Below are 25,109 nucleotides of genomic sequence, written 5' to 3'. Positions count from 1 at the left end.
TATGATTAAAAATAAACGGCGTTGTTATGAATATTCTGATAAAATGTCTGTACGTAAATGTCTAAGTTTAATTCACATCCAATCGTGTTTAAAATTTTAAATGTTTTTTTTCCTATGAAATCTGAAATTTTAAATCAGTTTTTCAAGCTTAGAATTAGAATTTTTCTGTTCCATAAATCATTTGAGGTTTTTTCCTATAAATTTTGTTTCTAAATTTTATGCGTTTCATTTTTAGCTGCTTTATTGATTTATTCATTTGTAACTGCATCTCAAAAGTTATCAGTGGGGCTGCATGTTTTATTGCGTTTTAGTGTGAAAATACGAAAGTAAAAAAAAAGAAAAGGAAAAACGCTTGCTTTTCTGGTTTGATTAAATTCTTTTATTTTTTGTTTGTTTAAGCGATACTTTTATCAAACATTTTACAATTCTCAAAACAAAAATTAAAATTTTCAGAAGTGAATTTTACAATACTTCAAAGCTTATTTTAAATTGAAATTAAAATTGTCATTATTGTTTTAGTTTTAATATGCATGTATAGAGAGTTAGTCAAGTGAATATGATAATAAAATGATGAATTATAATAACTTACATATGATAAATATGATAAATTATAAATGTTAGTTTGATAAATTACAGAAACGAATATGATACTAAATAAATGATACAAAACTGCGTAAATAGAAATCAGAGGTTTAAAATAAGATTACGATAGACTGGAAAAAAACATGATTAAGCTTCCTAATGTGTTACAGGCTCCACGAGCATGCAGCATTGCGTAACATTACCATACATGAATTCGACTGATATCTAAAGGTATGCTGAGAGAAATTCATTCACCTCATGAATCTAGCATGTCAGTCGCCCACAAATCCTTTCTTAACAGCATGTTTCAAGGCATTCCGGATAGACTCAATAATATTCATATCTAGAATTAAGATGGTTAATGGTTGTGTTAGAAAACCAGAAGAATGTACCTGGAGTGACTCTGTTCTAATTCCTGATGTATAGAGTGTGGTAACTGCCCTGCTTGAATTATTCGAGTTCATTATTCATGAATCGATGTATATGCATTAAATTAATGTTCCCCCTTTCTTCCTTAATATATGAATGGTTGTAGAAGATCGAGCTAGATGTTTGTCACCTGTCGAGATCGCATGTAGACGCATAAGTGTTCCATGTCACGTCAATTGCATTAGCCCTATTACCGAGAAAGATTAAATAGCGTCAATAGTTTCCGGTTGACATGTAAGGTGTTGAGAACGTCTCAATGCCTGTATTCATCTATCTACCCAGTATTATTGGAGACGAGACATGTCAGACCAGGTAACTTGTTTCCAGTCATCAACAATCAAATGACGATGTTTGCTGACCCAGGTAAAAGCGTACATTGTGTCGTCTAATCAGCAACTGCACAGGAGTGCACTAATGATTATAAAACCCCACTTATGATGAAATTGCTGGCTGAGTATTGAAATCTGTAGCAATTTAAGGAAGGGTTGAGTTATACGTATCTCTAGTTTGTTTATTTCTTATCAGAGATGGTTTGTCCCATTATTTCGCGATCTCTAACTAGCATCAGCAATGTTGGTGATTTGGATTCCCTATATTCGCGGTACACCTGGGAAAAGGTCGCACACCAAAATCTAATTTTGTTCTCCACCTCGGAGATGCAATGTCCCATCTCTCGTGTACCAACTATAGCACCATGTCACAGTGCTGAAACTCATCTAAATCATAATAATTTGCCACTAAAGTAGCATGAACTTTGCCAGAGAATAACTGCCTTGTATAGGTATGAGGTATAGTATTGCCTTGTAGAGGTAAAAGATGCTGTACACAGCATCGCTTTCCTCTATGGTTGAATACATCTGTCATTTTCATGCAAACAACTACCTACACCAGTTTTTCTCATACTTTCGACTCTTCAGCATACAGATAAATAATCGATTGCTCTTCTTATGTGGCTCGACTGCCCTGGGAGAGCTCTGGCCTTCTCCAGAAGTTTTCTCCTAACGAATACTCCTCCGTTCTTTATCCTAAAAATGCTTACGTCATTCTCAGCACGGTCGAACCACTTCAGCGGGATGGGGTTCCTTAAAAAAATACCACTAGGAGAAGATCAAGGGAAAAAGACCAATGGGAAAAACCAATAGGAAAAGTCCATGAGAAAAAGACCAAAGGTTTAAGGGATCTCAACCCTTTGGTCTTTGGCAAAAAGACTTTCTTACGTCATTGATCGATTTTTACTCTTAACAGATAACCAGCAAGTTTAATTTGTTGGATTTTGGTGAATTTTACGATATCAGCTTCTTAAAAAATCCTGGAAAACTCTAAATGTTGTCTCTTCTTCTTTAACCGTTTAACTGGACTCCTTCAAGTATAATACGTAAATGTTTCTCTCAAAGCTCCCTAGTGCTTCTACATCACGTAAAGTCAATTTCAAAGTCTTTGATGCATATGTTAGGATAAATTTTCATAAGACTTTTGTAAAGAAGTGGTTTAGTTCTCAGTTTAGGAAAGTCGGATTTTAGAAATTCTTTCAGATCATAACAATCGTAATTCCTTTGCATATTCCAGGAGTAAAAGCATTGATGTTATCAATTTACATTCCTAAATAAGTAAAAATGTCAACAGTTTCAACGTTAGACAATGCATATATTTTGTATTACTTTCATTTTACCGATAAATTAATCCGTCCTGCAATTAAATAAACAACTATTTTCTTAAAATTGTAATTCATTGATTGGCTGTAAATGTCGTATAATTTTTTACAAATCTCATACTGTATAAGAAGAAGTTGATTTTATGATAATACGTATTATGATAATACGAATTTATCTTATCTTATTAATTAATTCTTAAATTGCTATGCAACGAACGAAAATGATGTGGTTTTTTTTATTTTCAATTTTTTTTTCAATACTGCATTGGCTTACTTCATTTTTTATTTGTAGATTTGTTTATTTATGATTGAATTTTAAATTAAATCTGTAATGAAAATCCTTTCCCGGCATGCTCCGAATCTCTAGGAATTTGATATAGTAAAACTAATAAAATAAATCCGGCTTTTTATTACTTTTGTTTTTAAAATATGTTCTTTAAAGTAGAAAAAAATAAACTCGTTTTTCCAAAGATATCTTTGTAATTAAATATTTATTGAAATATTGTACTTTATTTTTGTTTCTAAAATAATGCATTAAAAAGAATCTCTTAAAATTTCTATTTTCTGCCTAAACTTAAATATTGGAGTTTGCTTTGAATTATTTATTGCACATGTAATATTTTGTTTATGCTCAAAATATTAGACAAAAATTATCATTTATTCGGTTAAATCTATTTTTCAGTTTTGCATATTTTTACTAAATGTGTGGTATTAAGAACCATAATTTTGAAAACCAGCATTTCAGGTAAGCTGTAGCCAAATGAACGGGAAATATACGAAATGAGAAGTTTGAATATTGTATATTTTAGTCTAATTGATCAGAATTAAAATTTATTTTACCAAAAATATCATTATCATGAACAGTTAGAGTTTTCCTACTAAAATGACGATAAAAAAGCCGGCAGAAATCTGTCCCCCAGATTATCCGTTAAATATATGATTAGAAACCGTTCACAACTGCTTTGTTCAAAAAACCTTGAATACAAAATTATATGGTTTTGTAATCATTTAAAACTTTCTTGGTTTAAGAACCGTAAAATTAAAACTTAATTGGACATTGGGGTTAGGTTATTTAAAGGAATGGATAATGGAGTTATATTGTGGTTGATTTGTGTTTTGTCAAATAAACTGTGCGATGCGACGTTGTGGTGTTAACACTGGGATTCAAACATCAGTTTGTCATGAAATTGACCGAATAAATCTCTTGGTTATAGTATGTACCTGCAACAAACTTAGTGATATCGTAAGGGTAACGGATAAAATTCCGGTTCTTTAAGCATATTTGGTTAAAGCAGTCAATGAATATTTTTTCTCACAGTTAACAGTTGGAATACCATCTTTATTATGGCTAGTAAACTGCATTGGTGGAATAAGATAAAATAATATTTAAACAAATTGCTATTTGACCATTTCTTCAGAGAAATTTCTAACAGAATACACTACGGTAATTTCAGCAGAATTTTTTCTCTGTGTGATAAGCTTTTTAAAGACGATTTGGAAAATTTTGGCTTATGGATAAAAAAAACAACATTTGTGCTTGACTGGTAAATAGCATTATGACTTTCACATTTGAAATTCTTGTGCTATTTTCGAAAGTGAGAATGTTTTCTCGTTCTGAGTCTATGAAATCTGGAAATTTCAAAATTACCTATATCTTTCTTTAACAGAAATTTAATAATTATTTTTTGCTCCATGGAGACGTGAATTTTTTTCTCTTTTATAGTGTCGCTCATACAAATGCACTATAAGGAGCGTTTGAGATTCCTTTGTAAAAATATTATGCTCTAAATTACTACTCAAAAGTTAAGGAGCTCTAATTGTTTTTGCTAGCATAATTTTTTTTTTTAAATTTCAAAAAAGGCTTTTTGTTTACGAATTTTCCATAAACGTTAAACTGTAAAAAATGCTAAACTATGAAAAAATATCGATTTGCAAGACATTTACGATATTTTTTTTGGTTATTTATTTGTTTCTAAATGAAAGGTTTTTCCAGATAATGTAGTGAAAGTAAGTAGCTATTACAGTTATCGAACTTATTTTTTTTAAAATATTTTATATTTGGCTAAAAAAAAAATTTACTTATTCGTAAATGACTCATTCGCAATAAATAATCTCAAATAAATAACTTTCCAATGACTGATTTATTTCTGTTGTTTTCATTTAATTTACATTATCTAAGTCGATATTTTTTTGGCAGTTGATCAGAAAGTCTTAATGAATTTAACTATTGCTTTTTGTAGAGTAAACAAAACGATTTTGAAGTTAGTTCATGTCAGACTCACACATTGGTTTTTCAATTAGCATTAACTTAATGGTGGACTATTGTTCCCTAGTTCCTTTGACAAAAAACGTTTTGAAAGAACTCTCACATTCCGATACAGTTTTAGAAAGGAAAAAAAAGATAAGACTTTGATGACAAAGACATATTTATGCATCAAAGAGTCCTTTAAAGTATTAAAAAAATTGATGTACCAGTTTTCCTTTCAAATTTCCAATATTACAGTTTGGAATACTTCTGAATTATAAACACCGTGAAAAGCAATGTGACATTTGAAATAATTTCAGCCATTAATGACAGTATTTGATTCTACAAATGGCATCCTATGTATGTTCGAAATTTAAAAAAGAGGTAGAAATACCAAATCTCATTCTAATATTTAATGCAAAAATACATAAAAAAAAACATAAAACGCGTTAATCATTTAAAAAGTTTTTGATTGCAAAAATCGTTTTACTTTTTTTAAAAGCTAATTGAGTTAAGTAATATAACACTTCCTGTCTTATTTCATAATCTAGTTTTAACATAACCTAAGATATCCTTGAATTTACATTTGAAAAATATAATGCAAAAATAATAAAATTATTAAATCAACCATAAATTTCTTTTTTAGGATATGCATAGAGGGAAGAGATTTGCAAGCTTACTTTGTAACATAAAAATGCAAAATAATAATTACCCAAGAATTGTATAAAACACTTTAACAATATGAAAAATTTTCATAAATAAATTTAACTTTCTTTTAAGTTTTAATAAATAAATAAAATTGTAAAAAATAGTTATTCGGAATAATGAAATAGTCCATGACTTTTTCTGTGGCAGTAACAATCATGAAACCAAAATAAAGATTTACAAGCATCAATATTAATTCGCTACCTAAAATTTTTTTAAATACATTTCAAAATAAATTATTAGTTAGTTACACTAATTACATAATTTAAATCATACGCGATACTTATATTTAAGGGATACATTTGAAAAATAAGGGGTAGAAATATTATGATTTAAAATAAATATTTCTCTTCTGTCTTGAAACTAATTTGTAGTATGCAACGTCACTTAACATAATTAGAAATACATTATCTAAAAGGACGGAATGTCTCCCGGCTTTAGAAATAATGAATTTTTTTTCAGTGCACGTTTCCCAAATTAAGTTTGACACATAACACATGAGGAAAAAATATTTATTCCTTTAAATTGGGGTTGTCTATTTGTTAAGTACTTTAAAGAGGATTTTATGTATTATTTAAACATCGAACCGCTTTAAACGTAGAGTAATGCATCATTTTATCCAATATAGTTGCATTATTGAGTTTTAAAAGTAAGGAAAATAAAATTTTTGAATAACAAACTAAAAAAAAACAAGAATAAAAAGCTTTTAATTTTCTTAAACAAAATAAATAATTATGCATTTCAATCCGATTCCATTTAAAATATGCATTACAATCATTTAAATAAATGAGAAATAATATGCTTTTGTTAAAACATGCTCTTATTTTCTTTTTAACTATATTACAATATAGTTCTTTTCATAAACTTGATTTTTATAACGACGAAAACTGCTTAAAAATATTAGTAAACTGCATATCATACAAAATCGATAATATAATGGTAATACGTTTATTACAAACTTAAGTAGATAATAATCGTGAAAACGAATAAATCTAATTGTATTAAGTAGATTACAAATTTAGAAAAATGATAAACGTGAAAAGGAATAAATCTAATGGTATTAAGTGGATTACAAATTTAAGTAAATGATAGCCATTTAAAAGAATAAATCTAAAAGTATTAAGTTAATTGGATTCCAAATTTAAGTAAATGATAAACGTGAAAACGAATAAATCTATAGGTATTAAGTTAATTGGATTGCAAATTTAAGTAAATAATAAGCGTAACAATGAATAAATCTCATGATATTAAGTGGATTACAATTTTAAGTAAATGATAAACGTGAAAACGGATAAATCTAAAGGTATTAAGTTAATTATAAATTTAAGTAAATGATAAGTGGGAATACGTTTAAATCTAAAAGTATTAAGTCGATTACAAATTTAAGAAAATGACAAATGGAACAACGAATAAATCGAAGATGTTAAGTTGATTACAAATTTAAGTAAATGATAAATATGAAAATAAATAAATCTAAAGGAATTAAGTGGATTTTAAATTTAAGTTAATGATGAGCGTGTAAACAAATAAATCTAATGCTATTAAGTGGATTACAAATTTAAGTCAATAATAAATAGGAAAAATAAGTAATGATAAATGCGAAAAACAAGTAATGATAAATGTGAAAAATAAGTAAAAAAATGTAACAACGAATTTTCTTTTTAATACTTTAAAATAATTTATATTCCTAATTTTATTTTTATGCATTAAAATTTTTGTTCTCAATTAATGAAATAAATTTATTTTATAAATAAATACTAAAAAAAAGCCATTTTACACTGAAAAAAATTTGGTCAGATCTACCACAGTATAATTAAATTTATCATGTTTCTGGCTCTATGGAAACACCAAAAGGATCTGCCATTTTTAACGAAGCGCTATGATAGTGATTTTGGGAAAATATTCGGTAATTTTATCAGGATACCTTAGGGCATGGCATTAAAAACATTTATTCAGCTAAATTTACTTTTCAGGGTGGTATTTCTTACTTAATTTCTTAATAATAACAATAAATTTACAAACCAGATTGTTCAGATACCGCTACCAAATTACCGAAACGAAAAAAATTACTAAATGAATGGTTTAAATACAATATATTTTGGTTTCATAAACCAAAATTATGTTTTTCCCCCACAAATGTCACTAGGGGAGAGTGGGGTCAATTGTAACAGGGTACGATTGTAACAGAGCAGAAATTTCAAGTGTCGGGTTCTAGATTTGGTTCCTAGGTGGCAAACAAGGTTTATTTAATAAATCTACATGTGCACCCTTGCTGGGAACCATTTTTATGTACTTTTGAAAGAGTTACTTCACAAAAGATATTTTCCCGCTACGTAAGTACTTTTTTGGTATTAGAATATCATATTGTAACAAAGTAATTTTGTTTAAACAAATAAAAATTATTAACCGAATATGTAAGTGGACACCTGAATTAACATTTCAAAAAAAAAGATTAGCTTTGTTAATTAACTAGCATTGTTTTTAACAAATGAAGCTGAAATGGCGTCTTGGGGACGATTGTAACAATAAGTAAAGGAACGAATGTAACAGCTGAAAATAAATAATCTTATGTTTACAAACCATTACTTAACTCTTTAAGAACCACCAATAGTTTCCTATATCATTTATATTATGTTGCATGTGCATTATTTTTTTTGTCACCTTTCACAAAATAAATTAAAATTTTTACCCCTTGAAGTCGAAAGTTTAACTTTTTAGATCTCTGCTCATTATTATTTTTACTCCTAAGATATCACTACTATTTTCATCAATAAAAAAGTATATCACAACTATGATAATATGTATAATTAACCATGTTTTAGTTGAATTTATGAACTGTTGCAATTGACCCCGTAAGTGGGGACAGCTGTAACAAGTGCACGACTGTCACAAATTGCTAAGAACTAATATAATAATATTTAATATAAGGTATTTATTATTTTTTTCTAGTAGGGGATAGTCTACTTTACTCGTCTGTCAATTAATACTAATAATATATTGGATTTTTTGTTAGTTAAAAATAGTTAAGTAAAAAATGTTACAATTGACCCCACTCTCCCCTACTATACTGTACGGTAACTTCACCAGAATTTTTTCCTCCATGTAGACTGTCATTGATATCACAATATTTAATACAGCGTGAGAATTGCTAAAGTAAGAAATAGTAAAAAATAGTGTTAATTTTTGTAATCACATTGGCAACACCATTTGCGTATTTTTTTTCTTCAAAATATTCAAAAATATATAAAAGGTATAAAAAATTTTTTATTCAAAAATATATACATACTATGTCTTAATGACATGTTATAAAGAAGTATACGCTCATTATTTACATTAGTATACCAAAAATTATTAAAATAAAAAATAATGTTTAATATTATTTTTCAAAGATAGAAAAAATAAAGTGCGACGCATATTAATCATACTCATAACAAATATTTAATTTACATTATAAAAAGGAAGTTTATTAAGGTAATTTCTTCCTGCCGCTTTTTCTTTCTGCTTTATTTAATTTTTTTCCTCGAAAGAGTTAGAAGTGAGATGAGTAATTAAATACTTTTTTGTAATATTTTAATTAAGTAAGTAAGCTGAAAATAAATAAAAAAAAATATTTTGGGAAATTAATTTTACTTATCCAAATATATTTCCATTTAAACATTAAACAGTCGTTACTTTGATTTATTTACTTAATCTATTAATATATTTTAATTAAAATTAATGGTGAAAATTGCTTAAAATAGCATCATTACTTAAAATAGCACCAAGAAAGGAAAAGGAATATTTAAAATCATGGATGTATTAGGGATAAAGTATTAAAAATCATTGATGAAGTAAAAAAAAAAAAGTATATTTAGATTCAGTTTTAAATAAAGAGGAAAGATTTTGTTTTCTTTCTAATCGAGACGTGCTCAACTTTTACTTAACAAAGAATGTATTCAAATTTCATGTATTTATTTTTCTTTTAATATATTCCTTACATTTTTATTTGTGTCATAGGAACATATAGAGTTTATTATTATGTGTGAAATTTTGTTTATACGTTATAGGAAACTTTCATATTTATATTTAAATTTTTCATTATTTGGTCATTATAATGAATTTAGTAACTATGGCAACGAATAAGAACAATACAAAAGGACATTATAACATAATAGTCAGGTATAGTTATCTCAGTATGTTAAGCCACTGAGCCATCATGGCTCAGCGGTTAAGATGTTGAACTGTCATTATGAAGAACTGGAGGATGATTCACAGTGGTGGCTTGGATCCCATCTAGCTTCAGATAGATGGGTGCTAACCTGTCTGGTAAGTAAAGGCGGCCTGTGCGCAGAGCCGACCACCTTTCCACAATCAAGCCTTTGTTCATGACATTGTGAAGCCTTAACATCCCTGACCCCCCTAAGCCACGACAGGTTGTGACATGAACGATTTACTGATTTTTATAATTATTTAGAACATTGTGTTCAATTTGTAATAATTTGCATTGTAAAGTATACCAAATGTTCTAATAGATTTGTCATCTAATTTTAGAATTTTGAAACATTAGGGCAGATCATTTTCTGTGTTAAAAAATCAATCACAATTTAAGCCTTGAGGGAATTGAGATACTGAGAAAGGGAATAAGATATAGTTAAGTGACAATTCGAGAAAGTGTAAAATTTAATGTGCTAGGACATTCCATAATAGACTACCTAGATTCAACTGATTTTTTTGCCGCATCAATAAATCAGACGAATGTTAGTGAGAAAATGCCTTCCGTAAATAGCTGTTTTGATTTATCAGTTTTCTAAAGTTGATGTTCCTATGTTCTCCAAATTTTATTTTTGAATCGTCTCTTAATAAGATCTTAAGTAAAAATTTTCTCCTTAATTATACTGAGCTAATTGCCGCATTGTATGGTAATGACAATTCTGGTAAAAATAAACCATAATTTTGTTAATTAAAAAAATATATGGTATTTGCGAAATTGATTTGATAATTTTCCTTTTACATGGTAATGCTTTGCCAAAAAATCAAGTTTTAAAAATTATAGTTCTTATACGAGTATAGCCACACATTTAGTAAAAAGTACAGAACTGAAAAGTGAATTTGAATAAATGGTTTTTATGCTCCCTCGTTTCATGATAAAAGTATCAAATTTTAATATATTTTATCAAATTTTCTTAACCATTTTTATTGCTAATTTTACTAAGCTTCTGGAAAAATTACCAAGCCCTTTAATGTACCATATTTTGGTAGTTTTGAGCATATTTTTTATGCATTGTTTATAAATTTGTTCAAAGTAAAATAATTTTAATAATTTTAATAATTTTAATAATTTAATAATTTTAATAATTTAATAATTTTTAATTTAATAATTTTAATAATTTTAATAAAAGTACAAAACTGAAAAGGGAATTTGAATAAATGTTTTTTATGCTCGGTTCTAACGTTTCATGATAAAAGTATCAAATTTTAATATATTTTATCATATTTTTTAAATCATATTTTATTGCTAATTTTACCAAGCTTCTGAAAAAATTACCAAGTCTTTTAATGTACCATATTTTGGTAGTTTTGAGCATATTTTTTATGCAATGTTTATAAATTTGTTCAAATTAAAATAATTTTAAAATGCTTTTAAAAATTTTTAAGACCAATTCTAAAAATATTTTACTAAGACATATCTGAACATTTCTATAAATTAATCTATACAGCATGTATAAACTTTAGCAAAAATAAACTTTATTTTTTGTTGCTAAATACTTTATGCATACTTGTATATTTGTTAAAGTGAGTATACCATTTGGTTGATTGATTCTTTCGAATTCTAAATAGCTCGGTCGAACGCTAAACAGATTTGACAATAGAAAAAGTAATATCTTCGTTCTGGGCTTTGGGGGATATTTCTTTCTATTTTGTTTTTTTTCACTCTGGTTTACTTGAACTTAAAGGTTATCTTCAGCGCCTTACTCGGTTTTGATAAAATCGATCTAACTTTGAACATCAGACAGGTAGCTATAAATCATTTCTGAAAGAAAGGGAGAAAAAGATAAAGCGAAAAATGTTGTTCTTGTTACAGGAGCTAGATATGAATTGTTGCAGCGTTGAGAAGAGAATTGAATAAAAGCGGTTAAAGTTAATCATTTTTATTAATATTCTATATTAGAGTATTAGTAATTAAAACTTTTATGGAATAATCAGATCCTGTACTCATGAATAAAAGATTAGTCAGATTCTTTGTTCTTAGTTGAGAACAAGTTTCACGACCCAAAAATAAACACGGTAATGCTTTTCTTTCATTATTATGTCAGATTGAATTATAGCGTACCGTACTATAGCATACCATAGCACATCAAAGCATACAATATAGCATAGCACAGCATGGTATGCCATACTACAACATACCATACCCCGTTAGAATTTTCATTCTGAAATAATGGTGAAATAATCGGAAGCAATCTCTCCGCCCAATTCACGGTAAAGTTTACGGTAAAAAAAAAGTTTTTCTTAATTTCATGGCTTTGAAACCGTTTACAACTAGTATGGTTAAAAAATCATGAACATAAAATTATACGTTTTTGTTCAAAAAAAAATTAAAACAAGCAAAGTTTTAAAACCTTAGAAACGAAAATTAACTTGACATTGGAGATGGGGTTTTCGTTGGGTAATGAGTATTGGAGTTAGATCGTGGTTCAGTTGTTCTTTATCAAGAGTAAATACTGTGGTGTCTCCACCGGAACTCGAAATCCCGCTCTGTCGATCATGAATGATATTGTCAGATTAGCCATCTCGGCTATTATATGTACCCAACTGCAAGGAACTAAGTGACTTCATTAAGTGGGCCATAACATTAAACCATAACATAACAATGCATTACATAGCATACCATAAAATACACTAGTATAGTGCAGCATCCCATAGCTTAGCATAGCATACTATGCCATACTATGACACAGCATGACACAGCACATCAAAGCATAACACAGCGGCTACCTGTTTTTTTCAGTTACGGAACCCTAAAATATCGATCTTCTTTTGACGGAATCCTGACTTTCAAAAATCAGTTCATTAACAGTTGTGTATATGTCAACCATTATTTCCTCTATAGTTGTTTTAAATATCAGTTTTAAGTCTCTTGATTAAGTAGTTATTGACGTATGCATAAATCAAACTGAATAAAATAAGTGGAATTATCATTTTTGGAAAACTGTAAAAATCGTTATTGGGGGGAAATTTTTTTTAAAATTCTTGAAATTAGTTTTTTTATTTTGAATTTTAAAGTTCGATGAGAAATACTGATGCAATTATTTAATAAATGCATATGAGTTTAGTATTTTATTTAGTTTATTGTTATGCAAAAAAATCTATTTTAAATGTCCGATTTTATTCTTATTGACATTTTACTTATATCTTAAAAATGTCATGAAAATAATTCTATTTTATAATTAATTATCATAGAATTTTTTAAAAATGACCTAAATATTAAACCAAAAATAGATTATTGGTTGGATTCAAACCTATAATAGGTTTCAAAAATAATTACAGGTTAAAAAATGTTACAACTCATGGAACTCTTGTGACCTTTTTTTGGAACCCTAGGATTCCTTGGAATAGCTTTTTATAACTGCTGCCTTAACATACCACAGTATACCATACCATATCATAGCATATCATATTATATGAAATTAGAATTGATTCCGATTCTTTTTTTCACAAACTCTAATCCAATCCAAATCCGACAGAGTGGCTTCTCTGCTAGAATTTTTATTTTGAAACTACGGTAAAATTACCCACTGCAGTCTTTCCATCCGATCAAATATAAAATTTATGGTTAGAAACATTTTTCATTCCGTAATTACAGTTTCGAAACCGTTTACAACTAGTACAGTTAAAAATCCGTGAATACAAAACTCCATGGTTATGTAACCATTTACGACTAGCATAGTTTCTAAGCCATGAAAATGAAACTTAAACGGACATTGGAGCTCTGTGGGTGCTGCTCCATTTATGCGTGAATGATAGTTTCGTATTCATATGGTTCAGAGTCTCCGATTAAAGAGTGCAGGACGCTTGAAACTTTTCATGTATTGAATGAATAAAAGAAATATTCTAGTATCCACGCTGGGATTTGAACCCCTGTTCAGTTCGCCATGAGATTGACGGAGTAACCTTAAGCTGCATTATGTACCCGCATTCAAGAAACAAAATGGCTTTGAAAGATGGGAGTAGTGGACGTGGATTGAATTATGGTTGTTTTACCTTATTAGGAAAGAACAACCGAAAAGCGTTTTTTTTTTCTTTTAAACATTACAGTTAGAATATCATCTTTTTATGGTAATTTGACTGTTTTTGTTGAATCTGGTAAAATAATAAATAAATAAATTATTATTTAACTATTTTTGCTGAGAAATTCTAACAGTGTAGCTACTTTCTTTATGACTGAGTACGGCAGTGAGATTGAAGTTCAGCTGAAATTGCGGATCTGCATTCTGGCAAACGAAAGGTTTGCCATCTGTATGGCTCGTTTGCTATATATTTACGGTTTTTTGTGGTTTATACTTCTCTCAATGGACTTTGTTTTTTGATATTAATTGCAGTGATTATTAGTTTTAACCAAAAATAACAGTATTGCTCTCAAACAACAGGTCAAACTAAAGCTTTACGCCATCACATTATCCTACTGAATTGACATTAACATTTATATTATAGATAATGGCAGGAGAGAGAGAAAATTTAAAATCTCTGGATTTGTTGACTTTTGGCATGTTTTTGTTTTATTATGATCGTTCATACTGTTTTGCTTACGTTCTAGGCTTTGTGCCATGTAAGCTCGTCGCATAGTTATCAAAGAAAGTATGTTCAAGTGCTACTTCTAGAAATAAGAAAAATAATTGACAGTTATTGCATATAATTTCAACTCCGTTGGTTCAGTTTCTTATGCTAATAAATTGAACTTAGTGGCGTGACTGCCCATAGAGGGTCAAGGCCTACTGTCAGTATTCTTGACCTTGGGCTCAGGGGTGCAAGAGCAGATGTTCCGGTCAGGTGGTCAGCCATACGCGAAACCCCCAGTGTTTAGTTCCTAACCATGCTTGGTACTCATTTATAGACCCACTGAAGGGATGAAAGGCTGATCCAACCTTGCCCGGCTTGAGGATCGAACCCAGGACCTGTGGCACGGGAACGCGAAACGCTGCCACTCAGCCATCAGGCGTCTCTTATACTAATAGATTTATAAAAAACACGTTTAAAATGTGTGATGTCATATTTTTTTGAATTAACTATATGTGATTAACCAATTGCGACCAGTGAAGATTTCACTTCGAGAGGAATCAATTAGCCAGTTTGGTGTCCCAACTTGTATCGGCTACAAAACATATGGATTACAATCACAAGAGCAACACAAACAAGCAAAAGGCAGTACAATAGTACAACAAACTATACAATAGTGCAATAGTAAAACTTTTGAATTAGCTAAAGCAATGAAAACAAGGATATTCGAGCGTTGTTATTCATGGCTGTAAAGTCGAGCCATTGAAGTTCAGGGGATAGGGCGCTCGTCTCCCAAAGACGTGACCTGTTTTCTAATCCCAGTGTTGATTGGTCGATACGAATTTCGTTTTGCTTCCGGCCCGCTCCCAATACAAGGCTAAATTAAAATATTCCCAGCAGACAAATCATACACGGAGAAAAATATTTTGGTTAAATTACAGTACTATAAGGTAAGGAAATTTTTGATAAGAATATCCATATTGTCTGGTAATAAGAACCAACATTTACGGCAAGAACATTTACGGTAATAAGAACCAACATTTAAGCCTTGAATCAATCATTTAGTAATTTTACCGTTCATGTGGTATCGTTTTACCGGAATTTCTGGTTTTCAAAGTTATAGTTCTTATTACCACTCATTGAGTAAAAAAAGACAAAACTGAAAAGCAAATTTAATCGTATGAATGGTTTTTATGCCATGCTCTAAGGTATCATCATAACATCACCAAATTTTTCCACCTTTACCACATTTTCCTTTATTTTGGTAGTTATGACTATACTTTTTTCCTAAGTGTGGATCGCAATCCCCTGATCGTGGAGCTAGTCGTGGGAGGTTTTCATCTCCATATAACTCAAATGTACATAAGTTTCATAAAAATGTCAATCACGAAGGCTAGCTTGCACCAATGTTTGATTTAGGCTTTCCTTTGTCTTCAGGGTTAGGTTGAGAATTACAAGGATACAGAGTCGCAATACATTGTTGTTGTTGGACAGAACATTAAAAGTTTTAAATCCGAAAATGGATTGGAGATACAACGCTGGTTATAAAATAAAATAAAGATTGTCGCACCGATGAAGATTTTTAAATCGGAGAGTTCGTGGCGCTAAACAGACGTTTCGGTGTAGGTAAATGGAACAAAACAAAGTAATAAAGATTAATGTAATTTTACTTCGCGCGTTTTTATTTGAAATTTTTTTTAATTATTTTTAAGGTGGTTGTTTTACAAATATTGCACGTAAATGCTCTTAGAAAGGATTGAAATCATTAACTATTAATTAATACATTTTTACTGATTAATATTAATGCATCTCAATTTTTCAACGTCGCGATAATTTTTTGGCTAAATAAATTTGATTAAATTTAAGAAATAAATGCCGCTTCATACGCTAGGCTTAAAAATAGCTTTTTTTTATCAAAGTGAGTAGGATACTATCTTAATTCAGAGTAATTTCAATCCACGAAAAATACTTATTTGCCTTTCTTAATAAAACTATTCATAACTAAACAACGTTGACTGCATTCATGTCTTTTCACTGTTTGAGCTAAAAGGTTCATTTTATTCCTCTCAGCCTTAAAAACCTCATTAGCGTATTTAATTACAAACTAACCGTAACATCATTAAAATAAAGAAAAGGTAAAGTAATTAATCTTGTACCGCCAATGAAGAGAAACATTCATAATTAAGTTTGTCAAAGAATTTTTCAGGCGATGGGGAATTATGAAACACATTAGTTACGAGTGGTAACATAGAATGTTCCTTATCAAAAAAGAATTCCCCATTTTTAAATCAGGATGCAAAAGGTATATCTTTATTTATCTGTCTACTTTTTGAATTTTCAAGGGTAATGTGATTAGTTAGCTCATTTATTGAAACGGAAACTAATTGATATGTTTACATTGTTTAAAAGTATACTGATTTTTTTCAAACATATTTAATGTTTGATTGTCCTTTATTTAGGTTATTTAAAGTATTGTAGAAGTGTGTAGAAGTAATTACAGTGCACGAAAGAAAAGAACTGAAATAACTTTTGACTAAAACATCATTTTTACGAAATTACTAAATTTAATTGTCTAAGTCTAACTATAAATACGCTATGTTGCAAGTTAAGAAAATACCATTATCCCGATGGAGACAGCCTGTTTGCATCAAGTGCACTCGAAATGGACGCCAAACTTCCAGCACGAACGTGTAACAACATCGTCAGCACTCGAAATGGACGCCAAACTTCCAGCACGAACGTATAACAACATCGTCAGCACTCGAAATGGACACCAAACTTCTAGCACGAACGTATAACAACATCGTCAGCACTCGAAATGGACGCCAAACTCCCAGCACGAACGTATAACATCGTCAGCACTCGAAATGGACGCCAAACTCCCAGCACGAACGTATAACAACATCGTCAGCACTCGAAATGGACGCCAAACTCCCAGCACGAACGTATAACAACATCGTCAGCACTCGAAATGGACACCAAACTCCCAGCACGAACGTATAACAAAATCGTCAGCACTCGAAATGGACGCCAAACTCCGAGCACGAACGTATAACAGCATCGTCAGCACTCGAAATGGACGCCAAACTCTCAGCACCAACTTATAACAACATCGTCAGCTCCTGAAATGACGTTGCACAGCCTTCTTTTTTCCTACGTTCTTAAATTATGTGAACAGAGGAAAACAAAACTTATTCAACAAAAGCTATTGTTTTGTTTCCCGTAAAATTAGAGATTTGCATCATATTTAGATTTGTTATTATTTCTTTAAAATTGAATCAGAAAGTGTATTTGAAATTAAAAAAATTGTTATTCGATGTACACTAAACATTTACAAGTAAACAATTTCTAAAAAAAAATTTTTTTCCAAAATAATTCACTGTAAGTAAAAAAGAAATATTTGAACTGAGAAATCTATTTTAAGAGAAATTATTTAGGAAAATAATTTCATTTTATTTCTATTATTATTCAATCTTGATTAAATTTATAACAATTATTTCAAATTCTTAAATTTGAATTATAATGCCATAATACATTTTAAATAATATTAAAATATTAATTATAGATATTAAGGCATATTTTAAGCGCTTTCAATATTTAGTAAAATGTATCAGACACGGTAAAAATTTTTTCTTTTAAAAAATAGTAACAGATATCATTTTTCTACTCACATTTTAGGAAACTGATGAAAGAATGATAAATATTTTTTCTTGCAGATGATTTTCTTATATAGCGAAATAAAAGTAAAAATACTTTATCTTGCATTTGATTTGTTAAAGGTATGTCATCATAAGACGCGTCATTTTTAGGGATCCAATCAAATTCAATGCTCTTGCAGCGCCATATAGTTGTTTCTTTTTTTAAAACCGAATGTTCTCCTTATTTATCGAAATATGTTGCTAAGTCTAAGATTCCTGTAAATCTACTAAACTGTAACCACTTTCTAATAATTGTACAAATAGTGTGAATAAATTCTATGTGTAATGTTTACATTTTGAAATCCTTTTTATTGTTTTGAAAAAAATATTGGTAGAATTTGTAAAACAATTTGTATTTTTTGTAAAAAAACAGCTAGATAATTCTGGTTAATAAGACCAAAATGTGCGGTTTTTTAACCATTTTAATTGGTATGATTCCGTTCATATAGTAAACATGTACCGGAAATTCTAATTTTCAAAATTATGATTATTTTTATCATGAATTTTCCTAATTATGAATTACGAAAAAATGAGTTTCATGCCATGGTCTAAGGTAACATGATACAATTAACAAATTTTACCACATTCACCAAATTATATCACATATTATAAAACAATGTATTATTATTAATTTTACCAAAAAACATTACCAAAATGTTTCGGTAAAAATTATCGAGTTTTTCGGTGTTCCCATAAAGCCATAGACATGGTAAACCTTACCATGTTCTGAAAGTTTTTACTATACTTTTTTTCTCAGTGAAGGTTGGAGCAACCGTACTTCATTGTTTATCTTTTTTTTTTTTTTTAAAAAAAAAAGAAGAACTGAAAGCGTAAATTCTTAAATACAACAGTAATATTTGAAGACGTAAGATTTACAGAAATGATTTCATTAATAAACGAATTTTCAAATACTTCAACAAAAATACTCACATTTGCAATTAAAGTGCCAAATGTAAAATGTCAAAATTTTAATAGAAAAAGAAAGGAGCTTGAGTTCCTTTTCTTTAAAGTTTAAGAATGAATATGAAAAAGGATAGAAAAGAAAAACCCTGAGGAGTAGCCAAAGTTTTAAAAAAAAATCATAAAAAATACGGTGCATAGCTCTCATGATCGCGTGCCAGCAAAAAGTGCTTGTGGGTGTTATATGCGAAATTCTCACCAGGAAAAATAAATATGCCAATATTTCTAGTTCTATTGAATAACAAAAAAACCCCGCATTTTTTTGTAAACATGTCTTATAAAACTCTAAACTGCAAATAAATAATGTCATTGTTCAAATGCTCGGAGGAAAAAATTTTGAATAAATTACCGTAATCTGTGGCTATGACATTCCTAATAATGATAATAATAAACATAATTCTAGTTAAGAAAACCAAAATATACGGTGTTTAAAACTTTCCCTTGTTAAGTTTTTTATTCACATGGTAACGATTCATAGAAAAGTCAGGTTTTCGAAATTATAGAACTTATGACCTCACATTCAGTAAAAAATACAAAACTGAAAAATAAATTTAACAGAATAAGAGGCTTTTATATCATGATCTAAGGTTCCATGTTAAAATTACCACATTAAACCACATATACCAAATTTTATCGCATAGTATTAAACAATATTTTATTGTTAATTTTACTGTTGTTGTTTCTAATGCCACTTGCCACACGGGCAAGCCTGCTTGGTGAAACCGAGCAAATTTAAGGCAGAGTGCGATTCTTGTTTTTCAGTGGCTCCATCTATGGCCAAGAATTTGACTTCTGCCACACCATGCGTCGCACCCGTTTATAGGGCAGACCCATTCATACATCCCTTCATTCATTCACAGATCGTAATTTTGACCTGAATCAGAGAACGATCGATCTCCAATCCAGTACCCCCAGACGTTTTGATTGGTTATGGTAACATGGAGGTAACTCGACATCAGTCACTTTACATCGTGCATCAGTCACTTTACTACACAGGGAGTCTTCGGCCGTCGGGGTTCGAACCCACGAACTCTCGAACAAGGGCCCAGCGCCCTACCGACCAGGCTATCCCCGCCTATTAATTTCACTAAAATCATAATTAAATCTCTGCCTCATAAATATGAATTGAAAATTACAGAGCGTTTGTGTGTTCTCACAGATTCAGAAATACGGCAAATGTTTTTATATTCTGGTTGTTTTGACTATACTTTTTTTCTCAGTGAATCTTAAAGTTTGATATTATTTTTAATAGTTATTTGATACGTGTTTTTTCTCGACCTCTTCAGTTTCTTTTAAGTTGTTTTTTTTAGCACAGAACCCATGAAATTTTATCTTTCATAGCATTGCATTTAGAAAACGAAAATAACAAGGTACTATTTATTTCGAAAAAAAGCAGGAAAGAAAACTAATAGAAGATGTTGCCGTAACCTGATTTACTAATCCATTAATGCAAGTTAAAGTAATCCCTTGGGTTGATAGAATTTCCCGTAATCAATTATCGCAGTTTTCTTTTTCTTTTCAATCTCCTAACCTCAGATACTTAGATTTGAAACCACAACATAGTTTGCTTCATTAATAAGGAAATTAATAATTAGCATAACTTCTTAAAGTTTTTTTGTTTGAAACTAAAGTGGCTAATTCAGTTTTATAATTTTATTTCATTTTTATTATGTTCGAAACTAACTCATAGTTTGCTTAAACAATGCGAAAATTAATAATTTGGAATCATTCCTTGTATCATTTTTGTTTGTAACTGAAAGTAATTATTCAGTTTTATAATTTGATTTGATTTTTATTATGTTCGAAACCAACTCATAGTTTGCTTAAATAATACGAATATTAATAAATTGGAATCACTCCTTGTGCCATTCTTGCTTGCAACTAAAAGTATTTATTCAGTTTTATAATTTAATTTTTTTTTATTATATTCGAAACCAACACATAGTTTGCTTAAATAATACTAAAATTAGTAAAAATTGGAATCACTCCTTGTAGCATTTTTGTTTGTAACTAAAATAATTAATTCATTCTTATAATTTAATTTTTTTATTATATTCGAAACCAGCACATAGTTTGCTTAAATAATACGAAAATTAGTAAATTGGAATTACTCCTTGCAGCATTTTATTACATATATATATATATATATATATATATATATATATATATATATATATATATATATATATATATATATATATATATATATATATATATATATATATATATATATATATATATATATAGATATAGATATATATATATATATATATATATATATATATATATATATATATATATATATATATATATATATATATATATATATATATATATATATATATATATATATATATATATATATATATATATATATGTCAAAAATTCCCCGTGGACGACGAATTTCTCGAATCCGACGTCCGCGATACCCTTTTTAATTGGAAAGTTAAAATAATTTCTTTTGTTAAAAAGTTTAATAACAGTTTTCTTATCTTCATTAATTTTAACAGTTAAATATAGAAAATGTGCTGAAATATTTCAAATATTAGTTTTGTTAAGAATCAATTCGCTCGGATGAATTTGCTTAACTTGAATTTCAAAATCATCAAAATGAATAGCCAAAAGTTCATGAATGAAGTTCAGTATAGTTAGTAGGCCAGTTATTTTTCAGGTCACGCAATACAAATCTATACATTAATGTTTAATAGATTTGTAAAACAATTAATTATACTTTTCTAATATAAAACCAGATAAATAAAAAAATTAAAAAAAAGAGTTTTATTAAACTTTTTTTTGTCTAAAACTTTTAGTTGTCTAACATCTTTGTAACTGTACTTTTAGATTTTAGTAGACCAGTAAAAGTGCAAAAATGTTTATACAAAAAAGGGAGTAAATATAAAAATGATTTGTATTTTCCTTCTAGGCAAAAATGGAGAAAGGAATCAAAATCGAAATTCTATTAGCATTTTGACAACTGTTTGCGTTTTGATTCGCGAACTTACATCACGTGATATTTGTTTCTATCGATACTTTGTTCTTTCAAAAGAACGTTTCGTATATTTTCGATTACTTTTTCGGGCACGTGATTGATGTTCAATACAATGTGTATTCTGTCATTTATATTCCGAATAGAATTTTTGAGTGTTACCAAACGGACACGCATTATTTTCAGAACAATTGAAAAGCTAAATCATAATTTAAAAGACGCCTAAATCTTCTTTATGCAAAACATTAATGTAATAAAAAGTACTTAAATTAATTAAATGTTATCTCACATTAAAATGATTAAACTTTCTATGTACTTGTGAAAATTCTATGCCGTATCTTGTGATTTAATTATTTTAAATAGAAAATATGATTATAAAAAAATAAATAAATAAAAGAAACTGGTTACGTTTTATATCAGTTAAAGCCGTAAAACTATTAAAAACATATATAAAAATTTTTTTTCATGAAAAAATAATTCTTGAGAAAAATTAATGTAAGAAAAAAGGGTAATTCAATTACATTAAATTTTTTGCATGAAAAGTAATTGGATTACGTAGTACAATTTAATTGATTTAATGCATTATTCAAAAAATAATTAATTACTAAATACATTTAAACATTCTAAAGTAACAACATGAAAACTCAAGGAGTTATTCATACTGATTTAATTTACTTACTTATTTTTTCTAACATTAAAGAATGAATTAATAAATTCTGAAAGATAGATAAAAATATATTATTTAGCATCAAATAATTTTTGTACATTTCCATATATGCGAAAAATTAGTTATTCAATTATGAAAGTACTTGACATAGTATTTAATTGGTTTAAGTAAATTTTTACTTTAATAATATAGATGATAAATTCAGAAGAATAATGCTTTAAATGTAGTTTACAGTTTAAATATATGAATAGGAATTTATTAAAAAATGAAAAAGCAGAAATATGAACTAAGGAAGATCTTTATTTTAATTAAATATAATGCAAATGATTATGTTTAAAAAATTCTTTTTGTTTGCTTTTCAAATAAAACAGTTTTTGTTTTGAGATATATTTCAAAAAATAATTGAAAACAAAAAATTGCCATTTCTTTCTAATAGGCATTTTACTCGTACATAATTTCGTACAGGCATTCAAAACCTTAAGTAAATCATGGATAATTACTGGAATCTAAACATAATTTCAGATTTCAAATTTTTTTCCTTTCTCTCCTTTCACTTTCCCTTCTCCTTATACTTTCCCAAGGAACCCTAGAGTTCCACGTAACACTATTTGAGAACTGTTAGTTTAAATTGCTAAAATAACATAGATATCTACAAAATAGAATGTCTAAAACTGAAATTTAGGAATTCTTCGTTATCAAACTGTGGTAGTTCATGGGATAGAGGGTTAGTGTCCTAATGAGGTGAACCCGGTTCGAATCCCAGTAATGGCTGGGAATTGTACGTTGCGAATTCCGCACCTGGCTTGCACCGTCCAGTGTGCTGACGTAAAATATTCTCAGTGGTAGACGGATCACGGGCTTATCCTCCGGATGAACTGTCTACTGCGATCCTTGGACAATAAAAAACTCAGCTTAATTCAGAGTAACAACCAATCTATGTCCAGGGAGTATTGGCTCATCCCAGTTTCCTTGAACTGTAAGATATGTTTAAGGGGGTTAAATTTGAAGAGTCGGCCAAGTACATAAGGAGGTAAGCTATGCACGAACCCACAATGTGCTTCACTGTTAAAAATTTCTTGGAAAAAATGGCTAAATAGCAATCTATGTAATTGTTATTTTACTATATTTAATCAAAATAGTCAAATAACTATAATTAAGATGGTAATGAAACTATTAACAGAGAGGAAAATCGTTTATTAAATATTTTTACCTAAAACGGTAAAATGAGAAGAATTTCGTTGAACGAACCTGGCCCACCTAATGAAGCAATTTCATTCCTTGCAAATGTGTGCATATTATTGCCGAGAGAGCTAATCTGTCAATCTCATGACCGCAGAACGGGGGTTCGAGCCCCAGTCTCGGCACCTCCAGCCATTTAACACACAAGAAGAATTTCCAATGTCCTGAACTCTCCGATGTCCATTATCTAACGAGAAACGTTGCACCTATGTCCAGTTAAACTTCTTTTTTTACGGTTTTGAAACCATAGTAGCAGTAAATGGTTAAAAAAACGTATAGTTTTGTATTCATGATTTTATAACTATACTAGTTGCAAACGGTTTCAAAACCGTAAAGGTGAAAAACCTTCTTTACCGTATACTTTACGGTTAATCGGATTGACAGGCTGCTGCCGGTTATTGTACCGTAATATTAGAATGAAAATTCTAATAGTGTATGTATATATTTAATCGACCCACTGAAGGGATGAAGAGTCGTCAGGTTAACCGTGGGAGATTCTAGTAGTCTCTCTCTCCCTGTATCGCAAATGAGGGTTAATTCCATTAAAAAGCGCAAAATTTTCTGTCAATATAAAAAAACCTAGTGCTTCTTTGTCTTCTGGATTTGCCTCAAACTTACAAGGCTAGCAATAAAACATAGCTAGTCGTTTACTCGAAATTGGGTCGCTGTTTAGCGACTTTTATAAAATTCTTCTTTATCGTAATAGGAAGCAAGTATTAGAAAATGTTGTATCATTAAAATTAAAATAAATGATTCCCATTTGCTTGCACAATCATTTGCGTTTGTTACTGTTTAAAGTTCAAAGACAATTACTACGTCTGTTTAATGTAGAATGAATGTATTATGTATAAATAAATAAATATATTAAAGTGTTTAGAAAACGCGGAAATGTAATGCGTTTATGCATTATTAAATATTAATCATTATTTTCGATTAAATATATATGAAGGCCATTTAATATTTAAGTAAATAATTTTACTTGCTGTAGTGATTTATTCCAAGTTAAAACTAGGTAAAATAAACTTTTAAGTAACGCAGGTCCCAAATTTAATTAACAAATTTTACCTACGATAAGTTTTAAGTGAATAATTATGGTCATAATTCATTTTAACACGCGGATATCCTTGATTTATGAAGAGATAAGTAGATGTCTCGGAAATAATTAGAATTGATTGGCTACTTAATGTGGAGAT

Source organism: Parasteatoda tepidariorum, chromosome 2 (assembly GCF_982258835.1).
Source record: "Parasteatoda tepidariorum strain Cologne lab strain chromosome 2, Ptep-v5.0, whole genome shotgun sequence".
NCBI lineage: Eukaryota > Metazoa > Arthropoda > Arachnida > Araneae > Theridiidae > Parasteatoda > Parasteatoda tepidariorum.
The sequence above is the reverse complement of the archived record's forward strand: the minus strand, read 5'-3'. Positions refer to the sequence as shown.